Source organism: Patagioenas fasciata, chromosome 13 (assembly GCF_037038585.1).
Source record: "Patagioenas fasciata isolate bPatFas1 chromosome 13, bPatFas1.hap1, whole genome shotgun sequence".
Lineage (NCBI taxonomy): Eukaryota > Metazoa > Chordata > Aves > Columbiformes > Columbidae > Patagioenas > Patagioenas fasciata.
In genome coordinates this window covers 3,031,605-3,045,558 of record NC_092532.1, presented here as the reverse complement: position 1 = coordinate 3,045,558, position 13,954 = coordinate 3,031,605, and positions in this window count along the sequence as shown.

Below are 13,954 nucleotides of genomic sequence, written 5' to 3'. Positions count from 1 at the left end.
GTCGGGCCCTTTCGGGTTTCCTCGGGCCCTGTCGGGCTCCGTCAGGACCTGTCGGGTTTCCTCGAGCCCTGTCGGGCTCCATCGAGCCCTGTCCGGCTTCGTCGGGCCCTTTCGGGTTTGCTCGGGCTCTGTCAGGCTCCGTCGGGCCCTGTCGGGTTTCCTCGGGCCCTGTCGGGCTCCATCGAGCCCTGTCAGGCTTTGTCGAACCGTGTCGGGTTTGCTCGGGCCCTGTCGGGTTTGCTCGGGCCCTGTCGGGCTCTGTCGGGCCCTGTCTGGTTTCCTCGGGCCCTGTCGGGCTCCTTCGGGCCCTGTTGGATTTGCTCGGGCCCTGTCGGGTTTGCTGAAGCCCTGTCAGGCTTCGTCGAACCCTGTCGGGTTTGCTCGGGCCCTGTCGGGCTCCGACAAACCCTGTCGGGTTTGCTCGGGCCCTGTCAGGCTCCGTCGCGCCCTGTCAGGTTTCCTCGGGCCCTGTCGGGCTCCATCGAGCCCTGTCAGGTTTGCTCGGGCCCTGTCAAGTTTGCTCGGGCCCTGTCGGGCTCCATCGGACTCTATCAGGCTTTGGCGGGTCCTGTCGGGTTTGCTCAGGCCCTGTCGGGCCTTGTCAGCCCCTGTCGGGTTTGCTCGCGCCCTGTCGGGCTCCGTCAGGCCCTGTCAGGTTCTCTCGGGCCCTGTCAGGTTTGCTCGGGCCCTGTCAGGCTCCGTCAGGCCCTATCGGGTTTGCTCGAGCCCTGTCGGGCTCCGTCAGGCCCTGTCAGGTTTGCTCGGGCCCTGTCGGGCCTTGTCAGGCCCTGTCGGGTTTGCTCGGGACCTGTCGGGTTTGCCCGCGTCCTGTCGGGCTCCGTCGGGCCCTGTCAGATTCGCTCGGGCCCTGTCGGGTTTGCTCGGGCCCTGTCAGGCTCTGTCAGGCCCTGTCGGGTTTGCTCGGGCCCTATCGGGCTCCGTAGAGCCCTGTCGGGTTTGTTCGGGCTCTGTCAGGCTCCGTCGGGCCCTGTTGGGTTTCCTTAGGCCCTGTCGGGCTCCATCAAGCCCTGTCAGGCTTTGTCGAACCCTGTCGGGTTTGCTCGGGCCCTGTCGGGTTTGCTCGGTCCCTGTCGGGTTTGCTCGGGCCCTGTCGGGCTCCGTCGGGCCCTGTCTGGTTTCCTCGGGCTCTGTTGGGCTTCGTCGGGCCCTGTCGGGTTTGCTCGGGCCATGTCGGGTTTGCTGAAGCCCTGTCAGGCTTCGTCGGACCCTGTCGGGTTTGCTCGAGCCCTGTCGGGCTCCATCGGACCCTGTCGGGTTTGCTCGGGCCCTATTGGGCTCCGTCGGGCCCTGTCGGGTTTCCTCGGGCCCTGTCGGGCTCCATCGAGCCTTGTCAGGCTTCGTCGGGCCCTTTCGGGTTTGCTCGGGCCCTGTCGGGCTCTGTCAGGCCCTGTCGGGTTTCCTCGGGCCCTGTCGGGCTCCATCGAGCCCTGTCAGGTTTGCTCGGGCCCTGTCGGGTTTGCTCGGGCCCTGTCGGGCTCCATCGGACCCTATCAGGCTTTGGCGGGTCCTGTCGGGTTTGCTCAGGCCCTGTCGGGCCTTGTCAGCCCCTGTCAGGTTTGCTCGCGCGCTGTCGGGCTCCGTCGGGCCCTGTCAGGTTCTCTCGGGCCCTGTCGGGTTTGCTCAGGCCCTGTCAGGCTCCGTCAGGCCCTGTCGGGTTTGCTCGTGCCCTGTCGGGCTCCGTCGGGCCCTGTCAGGTTTGCTCAGGCCCTGTCAGGATCCATTGGGCCTTGTCGGGTTTGCTCGGGCCCTGTCGGGCTCCTTCGTGCCCTGTCAGGTTTGCTCGGGCCCTGTCGGGTTTGCTCAGGCCCTGTCAGGCTCTGTCGGGCTCTGTCGGGTTTCCTCGGGCCCTGTCGGGCTCCATCGAGCCCTGTCAGGCTTTGTCAAACCCTGTCGGGTTTGCTCGGGCCATGTCGGGTTTGCTCGGGTCCTGTTGGGCTCTGTCGGGCCCTGTCGGGTTTGCTCGGGCCCTGTCAGGCTCCATCGGGCCCTGTCGGGTTTCCTCGGGCCCTCTCGGGTTCCGTCGGGCCCTCTCGGGTTCCGTCCGGCCCTGTCGGGTTTCCTCGGGCCCTGTCGGACTCTATCGAGCCCTGTCAGGCTCCGTCGGGCTCTTTCGGGTTTGCTCAGGCCCTGTCGGGCTCCGTCGGGCCCTGTCAGGCTTTGTCAGGTCCTGTCAGGTTTGCTCGGGCCTTGTCGGGCCTTGTCGGGCCCTGTTGGGTTTGCTCGGACTCTGTCGGGCTCCAGCGTGCCCTGTCGGGTTTGCCCGGGCCCTGTCAGGCTCCATCAGGCCCTGTCGGGTTTGCTCGGGCCCTATCGGGCTCCGTGGGGCCCTGTCGGGTTTCCTCGAGCCCTGTCGGGCTCCATCGAGCCCTGTCAGGCTCCGTCGGGCCCTTTCAGGTTTGCTCGGGCCCTGTCGGGCTCCGTCGGGCCCTGTCGGATTTGCTCAGGCCCTGTCGGGTTTGCTCGAGCCCTGTCGGGCTCCATCGGGTCCTGTCGGGTTTGCTCGGGCCCTATCGGGCTCCGTTGGGCCCTGTCGGGTTTGCTCGGGCCCTGTCGGGCTCCTTCGTGCCCTGTCAGGTTTGCTCGGGCCCTGTCGGGTTTTCTCGGGCCCTGTCAGGCTCCGTCGAGCTTTGTCAGTTTTGCTCGGGCCCTGTCGGGTTTGCTCGGGCCCTGTCGGGCTCCGTCGAACCCTGTCGGGTTTGCTCGGGCCCTGTCAGGCTCCGTCGCGCCCTGTCGGGTTTCCTCGGGCCCTGTCGGGCTCCATCGAGCCCTGTCAGGTTTGCTCGGGCCGTGTCGGGTTTGCTCGGGCCCTGTCGGGCTCCATCGGACCCTATCAGGCTTTGGCGGGTCCTGTCGGGTTTGCTCAGGCCCTGTCGGGCCTTGTCAGCCCCTGTCAGGTTTGCTCGCGCCCTGTCGGGCTCCATCGCGCCCTGTCAGGTTTGCTCAGGCCCTGTCGGGATCCGTTGGGCCCTGTCGGGTTTGCTCGGGCCCTGTCGGGCTCCTTCGTGCCCTGTCAGGTTTGCTCGGGCCCTGTCGGGTTTTCTCGGGCCCTGTCAGGCTCCGTCGAGCTTTGTCAGTTTTGCTCGGGCCCTGTCGGGTTTGCTCGGGCCCTGTCGGCTCCGTCGAGCCCTGTCGGGTTTGCTCGGGCCCTGTCAGGCTCCGTCAGGCCCTGTCTGGTTTGCTCGTGCCCTGTCGGGCTCCGTCGGGCCCTGTCAGGTTTGCTTGGGCACTGTCGGGCTGTGTCGGGCCCTGTCGCGTTTCCTTGGGCCCTGTCGGGCTCCATCGAGCCCTGTCAGGCTTTGTCGAACCCTGTCGGGTTTGCTCAGGCCCTGTCGGGTTTGCTCGGGCCCTGTCGGGCTCTGTCGGGACCTGTCTGGTTTCCTCGGGCCCTGTCGGGCTCCGTTGGGCCCTGGCGGTTTGCTCGGGCCCTGTCGGGTTTTCTGAAGCCCTGTCAGGCTTCGTCGGACCCTGTCGAGTGTGCTCGGGCCCTGTCGGGCTCCGTCGAGCTCTGTCAGGTTTTCTCGGGCCTTGTCAGGCTTTGTCGGGCCCTGTCGGGTTTGCTCGGGCCCTGTCGGGTTTGCTCAGGCCCTGTCGGGTTCCGTCGGGCCCTGTCGGGTTTCCTCGGGCCCTGTCGGACTCCACTGAGCCCTGTCAGGCTCCGTCGGGCTCTTTCGTGTTTGCTCGGGCCCTGGCGGGCTCCGTCGGTCCCTGTCAGGCTTTGTCAGGACGTGTCAGGTTTGCTCGGGCCCTGTCGGGCCTTGTCGGGCCCTGTCGGGTTTGCTCGGGCTCTGTCGGGCTCCAGCGTGCCCTGTCGGGTTTGCCCGGGCCCTGTCAGGCTCCATCAGGCCCTGTCGGGTTTGCTCGGGCCCTATCGGGCTCAATCAGGCCCTGTCGGGTTTCCTCGGGCCCTGTCGGGCTCCATCGAGCCCTGTCAGGCTCCGTCGGGCCCTTTCGGGTTTGCTCGGGCCCTGTCGGGCTCCGTCGGGCCCTGTCGGGTTTGCTCGGGCCCTGTCGGGCTCCGTCGGGCCCTGTCTGGTTTCCTCGGGCTCTGTTGGGCTCTGTCGGGCCCTGTCGGGTTTGCTCGGGCCATGTCGGGTTTGCTGAAGCCCTGTCAGGCTTCGTCGGACACTGTCGGGTTTGCTCGAGCCCTGTCGGGCTCCATCGGGCCCTGTCGGGTTTGCTCGGGCCTTATCGGGCTCCGTCGGGCCCTGTCGGGTTTCCTCGGGCCCTGTCGGGCTCCATCGAGCCCTGTCCGGCTTCGTCGGGCCCTTTCGGGTTTGCTCGGGCTCTGTCAGGCTCCGTCGGGCCCTGTCGGGTTTCCTCGGGCCCTGTCGGGCTCCATCAAGCCCTGTCAGGCTTTGTCGAACCCTGTCGGGTTTGCTCGGGCCCTGTCGGGTTTGTTCGGGCCCTGTCGGGCTCTGTCGGGCCCTGTCTGGTTTCCTCGGGCCCTGTCGGGCTCCGTCGGGCCCTGTCGGATTTGCTCGGGCCCTGTCGGGTTTGCTGAAGCCCTGTCAGGCTTCGTCGAACCCTGTCGGGTTTGCTTGGGCCCTGTCGGGCTCCGACAAACCCTGTCGGGTTTGCTCGGGCCCTGTCGGGCTCCATCGGACTCTATCAGGCTTTGGCGGGTCCTGTCGGGTTTGCTCGGGCCCTGTCGGGCCTTGTCAGCCCCTGTCGGGTTTGCTCGCGCCCTGTCGGGCTCCGTCGGGCCCTGTCAGGTTCTCTCGGGCCCTGTCAGGTTTGCTCGGGCCCTGTCAGGCTCCGTCAGGCCCTATCGGGTTTGCTCGAGCCCTGTCGGGCTCCGTCAGGCCCTGTCAGGTTTTCTTGGGCCCTGTCGGGCCTTGTCAGGCCCTGTCGGGTTTGCTCGGGACCTGTCGGGTTTGCCCGCGTCCTGTCGGGCTCCGTCGGGCCCTGTCAGATTCGCTCAGGCCCTGTTGGGTTTGCTTGGGCCCTGTCAGGCTCTGTCAGGCCCTGTCGGGTTTGCTCGTGTCCTGTCGGGCTCCGTCGGGCCCTGTCAGGTTTCTCAGGCCCTGTCGGGATCCGTTGGGCCTTGTCGGGTTTGCTCGGGCCCTGTCGGGCTCCTTCGTGCCCTGTCAGGTTTGCTCGGGCCCTGTCGGGTTTGCTCGGGCCCTGTCAGGCTCTGTCGGGCCCTGTCGGGTTTCCTCGGGCCCTGTCGGGCTCCATCGAGCCCTGTCAGGCTTTGTCGAACCCTGTCGGGTTTGCTCGGGCCCTGTCGGGTTTGCTCGGTTCCTGTCGGGCTCTGTCGGGCCCTGTCGGGTTTGCTCGGGCCCTGTCAGGCTCCGTCGGGCCCTGTCGGATTCCCTCGGGCCGTCTCGGGTTCCGTCGGGCCCTGTCGGGTTTCCTCGGGCCCTGTCGGACTCTATCGAGCCCTGTCAGGCTCCGTCGGGCTCTTTCGGGTTTGCTCAGGCCCTGTCAGGCTCCGTCGGGCCCTGTCAGGCTTTGTCAGGTCCTGTCAGGTTTGCTCGGGCCCTGTCGGGCCTTGTCGGGCCCTGTCGGGTTTGCTCGGGCTCTGTCGGGCTCCAGCGTGCCCTGTCGGGTTTGCCCGGGCCCTGTCAGGCTCCATCAGGCCCTGTCGGGTTTGCTTGGGCCCTATCGGGCTCCGTCGGGCCCTGTCGGGTTTCCTCGGGCCCTGTCGGGCTCCATCGAGCCCTGTCAGGCTCCGTCGGGCCCTTTCGGGTTTGCTCGGGCCCTGTCGGGCTCCGTCGGGCCCTGTCGGGTTTGCTCGGGCCCTATCGGGCTCCTTCGGGCCCTGTCGGGTTTCCTCGGGCCCTATCGGGCTCTGTTGGGCCCTGTCGGTTTGCTCGGGCCCTGTCGGGTTTTCTGAAGCCCTGTCAGGCTTCGTCGGACCCTGTCAAGTGTGCTCGGGCCCTGTCGGGCTCCGTCGAGCCCTGTCAGGTTTTCTCGGGCCTTGTCAGGCTCCGTCGGGCCCTGTCGGGTTTGCTCGGGCCCTGTCGGGTTTGCTCAGGCCCTGTCGGGTTCCGTCGGGCCCTGTCGGGTTTCCTCGGGCCCTGTCGGACTCCACTGAGCCCTGTCAGGCTCCGTCGGGCCCTGTCGGGTTTGCTCGGGCCCTGTCAGGCTCTGTCGGGCCCTTTCGGGTTTCCTCGGGCCCTGTCGGGCTCCATCAAGCCCTGTCAGGCTTTGTCGAACCCTGTCAGGTTTGCTCAGGCCCTGTCGGGATCCGTTGGGCCCTGTCGGGTTTGCTCGGGCCCTGTCGGGCTCCTTCGTGCCCTGTCAGGTTTGCTCGGGCCCTGTCGGGTTTGCTCGGGCCCTGTCAGGCTCCGTCGAGCTTTGTCAGGTTTGCTCGGGCCCTGTCGGGTTTGCTCGGGCCCTGTCAGGCTCCGTCGAGCCCTGTCGGGTTTGCTCGGGCCCTGTCAGGCTCCGTCAGGCCCTGTCTGGTTTGCTCGTGCCCTGTCGGGCTCCGTCGGGCCCTGTCAGGTTTGCTTGGGCACTGTCGGGCTCTGTCGGGCCCTGTCGGGTTTCCTTGGGCCCTGTCGGGCTCCATCGAGCCCTGTCAGGCTTTGTCGAACCCTGTCGGGTTTGCTCAGGCCCTGTCTGGTTTCGTCGGGCCCTGTCGGGCTCCGTCGGGCCCTGTCTGGGTTCCTCGGGCCCTGTCGGGCTCCGATGGGCCCTGTCGGTTTGCTCGGGCCCTGTCGGGTTTGCTGAAGCCCTGTCAGGCTTCGTCGGACCCTGTCGAGTGTGCTCGGGCCCTGTCGGGCTCCGTCGAGCCCTGTCAGGTTTTCTCGGGCCTTGTCAGGCTTTGTCGGGCCCTGTCGGGTTTGCTCGGGCCCTGTCGGGTTTGCTCAGGCCCTGTCGGGTTCCGTCGGGCCCTGTCGGGTTTCCTCGGGCCCTGTCGGACTCCACTGAGCCCTGTCTAGGCTCCGTCGGGCTCTTTCGGGTTTGCTCAGGCCCTGCCGGGCTCCGTTGGGCCCTGTCAGGCTTTGTCAGGACGTGTCAGGTTTGCTCGGGCCCTGTCGGGCCTTTTCGGGCCCTGTCGGGTTTGCTCAGGCTCTGTCGGGCTCCAGCGTGCCCTGTCGGGTTTGCCCGGGCCCTGTCAGGCTCCGTCAGGCCCTGTCGGGTTTGCTCGGGCCCTATCGGGCTCAATCAGGCCCTGTTGGGTTTCCGCGGGCCCTGTCGGGCTCCATCGAGCCCTGTCAGGCTCCGTCGGGCCCTTTCGGGTTTGCTCGGGCCCTGTCGGGCTCCGTCGGGCCCTGTCGGGTTTGCTCGGGCCCTGTCGGGCTCCGTCGGGCCCTGTCTGGTTTCCTCGGGCTCTGTTGGGCTCCGTCGGGCCCTGTCGGGTTTGCTCGGGCCATGTCGGGTTTGCTGAAGCCCTGTCAGGCTTCGTCGGACACTGTCGAGTTTGCTCGAGCCCTGTCGGGCTCCATCGGGCCCTGTCGGGTTTGCTCGGGCCTTATCGGGCTCCGTCGGGCCCTGTCGGGTTTCCTCGGGCCCTGTCGGGCTCCATCGAGCCCTGTCAGGCTTCGTCGGGCCCTTTCGGGTTTGCTTGGGCCCTGTCGGGCTCCGTCAGGCCCTGTCGGGTTTCCTCGGGCCCTGTCGGGCTCCATCGAGCCTTGTCAGGCTTCGTCGGGCCCTTTCGGGTTTGCTCGGGCTCTGTCAGGCTACGTCGGGCCCTGTCGGGTTTCCTCGGGCCCTGTCGGGCTCCATCGAGCCCTGTCAGGCTTTGTCGAACCCTGTTGGGTTTGCTCGGGCCCTGTCGGGTTTGCTCGGGCCCTGTCGGGCTCTGTCGGGCCCTGTCTGGTTTCCTCGGGCCCTGTCGGGCTCCGTCGGGCCCTGTCGGATTTGCTCGGGCCCTGTCGGGTTTGCTGAAGCCCTGTCAGGCTTCGTCGGACCCTGTCGGGTTTGATCGGGCCCTGTCGGGCTCCGTCGAACCCTGTCGGGTTTGTTCGGGCTCTGTCGGGCTCCAGCGTGCCCTGTCGGGTTTGCCCGGGCCCTGTCAGGCTCCATCAGGCCCTGTCGGGTTTGCTCGGGCCCTATCGGGCTCCGTGGAGCCCTGTCGGGTTTCCTCGGGGCCTGTCGGGCTCCATCGAGCCCTGTAAGGCTCTGTCGGGCCCTTTCGGGTTTGCTCAGGCCCTGTCGGGCTCCGTCAGGCCCTGTCGGATTTGCTCAGGCCCTGTCGGGTTTGCTTGAGCTTTGTCGGGCTCCATCGGGTCCTGTCGGGTTTGCTCGGGCCCTATCGGGCTCCGTCGGGCCCTGTCGGGTTTCCTCGGGCCCTGTCGGGCTCCATCGAGTCCTGTCAGGCTTCGTCGGGCCCTTTCGGGTTTGCTCGGGCCCTGTCGGGCTCTGTCGGACCCTGTCGGGTTTGCTCGGGCCCTGTCCGGCTCCGTCGAACCCTGTCGGGTTTGCTCGGGCCCTGTCAGGCTCCGTCGCGCCCTGTCGGGTTTCCTCGGGCCCTGTCGGGCTCCATCGAGCCCTGTCAGGTTTGCTCGGGCCCTGTCGGGTTTGCTCGGGCCCTGTCGGGCTCCATCGGACCCTATCTGGCTTTGGCGGGTCCTGTCGGGTTTGCTCCGGCCCTGTCGGGCCTTGTCAGCCCCTGTCGGGTTTGCTCGCGCCCTGTCGGGCTCCGTCGGGCCCTGTCAGGTTCTCTCGGGCCCTGTCAGGTTTGCTCGGGCCCTGTCAGGCTCCGTCAGGCCCTATCGGGTTTGCTCGAGCCCTATCGGGCTCCGTCAGGCCCTGTCAGGTTTGCTCGGGCCCTGTTGGGCCTTGTCAGGCCCTGTCGGGTTTGCTCGGGACCTGTCGGGTTTGCCCGCGTCCTGTCGGGCTCCGTCGGGCCCTGTCAGATTCGCTCGGGCCCTGTCGGGTTTACTCGGGCCCTGTCAGGCTCCGTCAGGCCCTGTCGGGTTTGCTCGTACCCTGTCGGGCTCCGTCGGGCCCTGTCAGGTTTGCTCAGGCCCTGTCGGGATCCGTTGGGCCTTGTCGGGTTTGCTCGGGCCCTGTCGGGCTCCTTCGTGCCCTGTCAGGTTTGCTCGGGCCCTGTCGGGTTTGCTCGGGCCCTGTCAGGCTCCGTCGGGCTCTTTCGGGTTTGCTCAGGCCCTGTCGGGCTCCGTCAGGCCCTGTCAGGCTTTGTAAGGTCCTGTCGGGTTTGCTCGGGCCCTGTCGGGTTTGCTGAAGCCCTGTCAGGCTTCGTCGGACCCTGTCGGGTTTGCTCGGGCCCTGTCGGGCTCCGTCGAACCCTGTCGGGTTTGCTCGGGCCCTGTCAGGCTCCGTCGCGCCCTGTCGGGTTTCCTCGGGCCCTGTCGGGCTCCATCGAGCCCTGTCAGGTTTGCTCGGGCCCTGTCGGGTTTGCTCGGGCCCTGTCGGGCTCCATCGGACCCTATCAGGCTTTGGCGGGTCCTGTCGGGTTTGCTCAGGCCCTGTCGGGCCTTGTCAGCCCCTGTCAGGGTCGCTCGCGCCCTGTCGGGCTCCATCGCGCCCTGTCAGGTTTGCTCAGGCCCTGTCGGGATCCGTTGGGCCCTGTCGGGTTTGCTCGGGCCCTGTCGGGCTCCTTCGTGCCCTGTCAGGTTTGCTCGGGCCCTGTCGGGTTTTCTCGGGCCCTGTCAGGCTCCGTCGAGCTTTGTCAGTTTTGCTCGGGCCCTGTCGGGTTTGCTCGGGCCCTGTCGGCTCCGTCGAGCCCTGTCGGGTTTGCTCGGGCCCTGTCATGCTCCATCAGGCCCTGTCGGGTTTGCTCGGGCCCTATCGGGCTCAATCAGGCCCTGTCGGGTTTCCTCGGGCCCTGTCGGGCTCCATCGAGCCCTGTCAGGCTCCGTCGGGCCCTTTCAGGTTTGCTCGGGCCCTGTCGGGCTCCGTCGGGCCCTGTCGGGTTTGCTCGGGCCCTGTCGGGCTCCGTCGGGCCCTGTCTGGTTTCCTCGGGCTCTGTTGGGCTCCGTCGGGCCCTGTCGGGTTTGCTCGGGCCATGTCGGGTTTGCTGAAGCCCTGTCAGGCTTCGTCGGACACTGTCGGGTTTGCTCGAGCCCTGTCGGGCTCCATCGGGCCCTGTCGGGTTTGCTCGGGCCTTATCGGGCTCCGTCGGGCCCTGTCGGGTTTCCTCGGGCCCTGTCGGGCTCCATCGAGCCCTGTCCGGCTTCGTCGGGCCCTTTCGGGTTTGCTCGGGCTCTGTCAGGCTCCGTCGGGCCCTGTCGGGTTTCCTCGGGCCCTGTCGGGCTCCATCAAGCCCTGTCAGGCTTTGTCGAACCCTGTCGGGTTTGCTCGGGCCCTGTCGGGTTTGTTCGGGCCCTGTCGGGCTCTGTCGGGCCCTGTCTGGTTTCCTCGGGCCCTGTCGGGCTCCGTCGGGCCCTGTCGGATTTGCTCGGGCCCTGTCGGGTTTGCTGAAGCCCTGTCAGGCTTCGTTGAACCCTGTCGGGTTTGCTTGGGCCCTGTCGGGCTCCGACAAACCCTGTCGGGTTTGCTCGGGCCCTGTCGGGCTCCATCGGACTCTATCAGGCTTTGGCGGGTCCTGTCGGGTTTGCTCGGGCCCTGTCGGGCCTTGTCAGCCCCTGTCGGGTTTGCTCGCGCCCTGTCGGGCTCCGTCGGGCCCTGTCAGGTTCTCTCGGGCCCTGTCAGGTTTGCTCGGGCCCTGTCAGGCTCCGTCAGGCCCTATCGGGTTTGCTCGAGCCCTGTCGGGCTCCGTCAGGCCCTGTCAGGTTTTCTTGGGCCCTGTCGGGCCTTGTCAGGCCCTGTCGGGTTTGCTCGGGACCTGTCGGGTTTGCCCGCGTCCTGTCGGGCTCCGTCGGGCCCTGTCAGATTCGCTCAGGCCCTGTTGGGATTGCTCGGGCCCTGTCAGGCTCTGTCAGGCCCTGTCGGGTTTGCTCGTGCCCTGTCGGGCTCCGTCGGGCCCTGTCAGGTTTCTCAGGCCCTGTCGGGATCCGTTGGGCCTTGTCGGGTTTGCTCGGGCCCTGTCGGGCTCCTTCGTGCCCTGTCAGGTTTGCTCGGGCCCTGTCGGGTTTGCTCGGGCCCTGTCAGGCTCTGTCGGGCCCTGTCGGGTTTCCTCGGGCCCTGTCGGGCTCCATCGAGCCCTGTCAGGCTTTGTCAAACCCTGTCGGGTTTGCTCGGGCCCTGTCGGGTTTGCTCGGTTCCTGTCGGGCTCTGTCGGGCCCTGTCGGGTTTGCTCGGGCCCTGTCAGGCTCCGTCGGGCCCTGTCGGATTCCCTCGGGCCGTCTCGGGTTCCGTTGGGCCCTGTCGGGTTTCCTCGGGCCCTGTCGGACTCTATCGAGCCCTGTCAGGCTCCGTCGGGCTCTTTCGGGTTTGCTCAGGCCCTGTCAGGCTCCGTCGGGCCCTGTCAGGCTTTGTCAGGTCCTGTCAGGTTTGCTCGGGCCCTGTCGGGCCTTGTCGGGCCCTGTCGGGTTTGCTCGGGCTCTGTCGGGCTCCAGCGTGCCCTGTCGGGTTTGCCCGGGCCCTGTCAGGCTCCATCAGGCCCTGTCGGGTTTGCTTGGGCCCTATCGGGCTCCGTCGGGCCCTGTCGGGTTTCCTCGGGCCCTGTCGGGCTCCATCGAGCCCTGTCAGGCTCCGTCGGGCCCTTTCGGGTTTGCTCGGGCCCTGTCGGGCTCCGTCGGGCCCTGTCGGGTTTGCTCGGGCCCTATCGGGCTCCTTCGGGCCCTGTCGGGTTTCCTCGGGCCCTATCGGGCTCTGTTGGGCCCTGTCGGTTTTCTCGGGCCCTGTCGGGTTTTCTGAAGCCCTGTCAGGCTTCGTCGGACCCTGTCAAGTGTGCTCGGGCCCTGTCGGGCTCCGTCGAGCCCTGTCAGGTTTTCTCGGGCCTTGTCAGGCTCCGTCGGGCCCTGTCGGGTTTGCTCGGGCCCTGTCGGGTTTGCTCAGGCCCTGTCGGGTTCCGTCGGGCCCTGTCGGGTTTCCTCGGGCCCTGTCGGACTCCACTGAGCCCTGTCAGGCTCCGTCGGGCCCTGTCGGGTTTGCTCGGGCCCTGTCAGGCTCTGTCGGGCCCTTTCGGGTTTCCTCGGGCCCTGTCGGGCTCCATCAAGCCCTGTCAGGCTTTGTCGAACCCTGTCAGGTTTGCTCAGGCCCTGTCGGGATCCGTTGGGCCCTGTCGGGTTTGCTCGGGCCCTGTCGGGCTCCTTCGTGCCCTGTCAGGTTTGCTCGGGCCCTGTCGGGTTTGCTCGGGCCCTGTCAGGCTCCGTCGAGCTTTGTCAGGTTTGCTCGGGCCCTGTCGGGTTTGCTCGGGCCCTGTCAGGCTCCGTCGAGCCCTGTCGGGTTTGCTCGGGCCCTGTCAGGCTCCGTCAGGCCCTGTCTGGTTTGCTCGTGCCCTGTCGGGCTCCGTCGGGCCCTGTCAGGTTTGCTTGGGCACTGTCGGGCTCTGTCGGGCCCTGTCGGGTTTCCTTGGGCCCTGTCGGGCTCCATAGAGCCCTGTCAGGCTTTGTCGAACCCTGTCGGGTTTGCTCAGGCCCTGTCTGGTTTCGTCGGGCCCTGTCGGGCTCCGTCGGGCCCTGTCTGGGTTCCTCGGGCCCTGTCGGGCTCCGATGGGCCCTGTCGGTTTGCTCGGGCCCTGTCGGGTTTGCTGAAGCCCTGTCAGGCTTCGTCGGACCCTGTCGAGTGTGCTCGGGCCCTGTCGGGCTCCGTCGAGCCCTGTCAGGTTTTCTCGGGCCTTGTCAGGCTTTGTCAGGCCCTGTCGGGTTTGCTCGGGCCCTGTCGGGTTTCCTCGGGCCCTGTCGGGCTCCATCGAGCCCTGTCAGGCTTTGTCGAACCCTGTCAGGTTTGCTCAGGCCCTGTCGGGATCCGTTGGGCCCTGTCGGGTTTGCTCGGGCCCTGTCGGGCTCCTTCGTGCCCTGTCAGGTTTGCTCGGGCCCTGTCGGGTTTGCTCGGGCCCTGTCAGGCTCCGTCGAGCTTTGTCAGGTTTGCTCGGGCCCTGTCGGGTTTGCTCGGGCCCTGTCAGGCTCCGTCGAGCCCTGTCGGGTTTGCTCGGGCCCTGTCAGGCTCCGTCAGGCCCTGTCTGGTTTGCTCGTGCCCTGTCGGGCTCCGTCGGGCCCTGTCAGGTTTGCTTGGGCACTGTCGGGCTCTGTCGGGCCCTGTCGGGTTTCCTTGGGCCCTGTCGGGCTCCATCGAGCCCTGTCAGGCTTTGTCGAACCCTGTCGGGTTTGCTCAGGCCCTGTCTGGTTTCGTCGGGCCCTGTCGGGCTCCGTCGGGCCCTGTCTGGGTTCCTCGGGCCCTGTCGGGCTCCGATGGGCCCTGTCGGTTTGCTCGGGCCCTGTCGGGTTTGCTGAAGCCCTGTCAGGCTTCGTCGGACCCTGTCGAGTGTGCTCGGGCCCTGTCGGGCTCCGTCGAGCCCTGTCAGGTTTTCTCGGGCCTTGTCAGGCTTTGTCGGGCCCTGTCGGGTTTGCTCGGGCCCTGTCGGGTTTGCTCAGGCCCTGTCGGGTTCCGTCGGGCCCTGTCGGGTTTCCTCGGGCCCTGTCGGACTCCACTGAGCCCTGTCTAGGCTCCGTCGGGCTCTTTCGGGTTTGCTCAGGCCCTGCCGGGCTCCGTTGGGCCCTGTCAGGCTTTGTCAGGACGTGTCAGGTTTGCTCGGGCCCTGTCGGGCCTTTTCGGGCCCTGTCGGGTTTGCTCAGGCTCTGTCGGGCTCCAGCGTGCCCTGTCGGGTTTGCCCGGGCCCTGTCAGGCTCCGTCAGGCCCTGTCGGGTTTGCTCGGGCCCTATCGGGCTCAATCAGGCCCTGTTGGGTTTCCGCGGGCCCTGTCGGGCTCCATCGAGCCCTGTCAGGCTCCGTCGGGCCCTTTCGGGTTTGCTCGGGCCCTGTCGGGCTCCGTCGGGCCCTGTCGGGTTTGCTCGGGCCCTGTCGGGCTCCGTCGGGCCCTGTCTGGTTTCCTCGGGCTCTGTTGGGCTCCGTCGGGCCCTGTCGGGTTTGCTCGGGCCATGTCGGGTTTGCTGAAGCCCTGTCAGGCTTCGTCGGACACTGTCGAGTTTGCTCGAGCCCTGTCGGGCTCCAT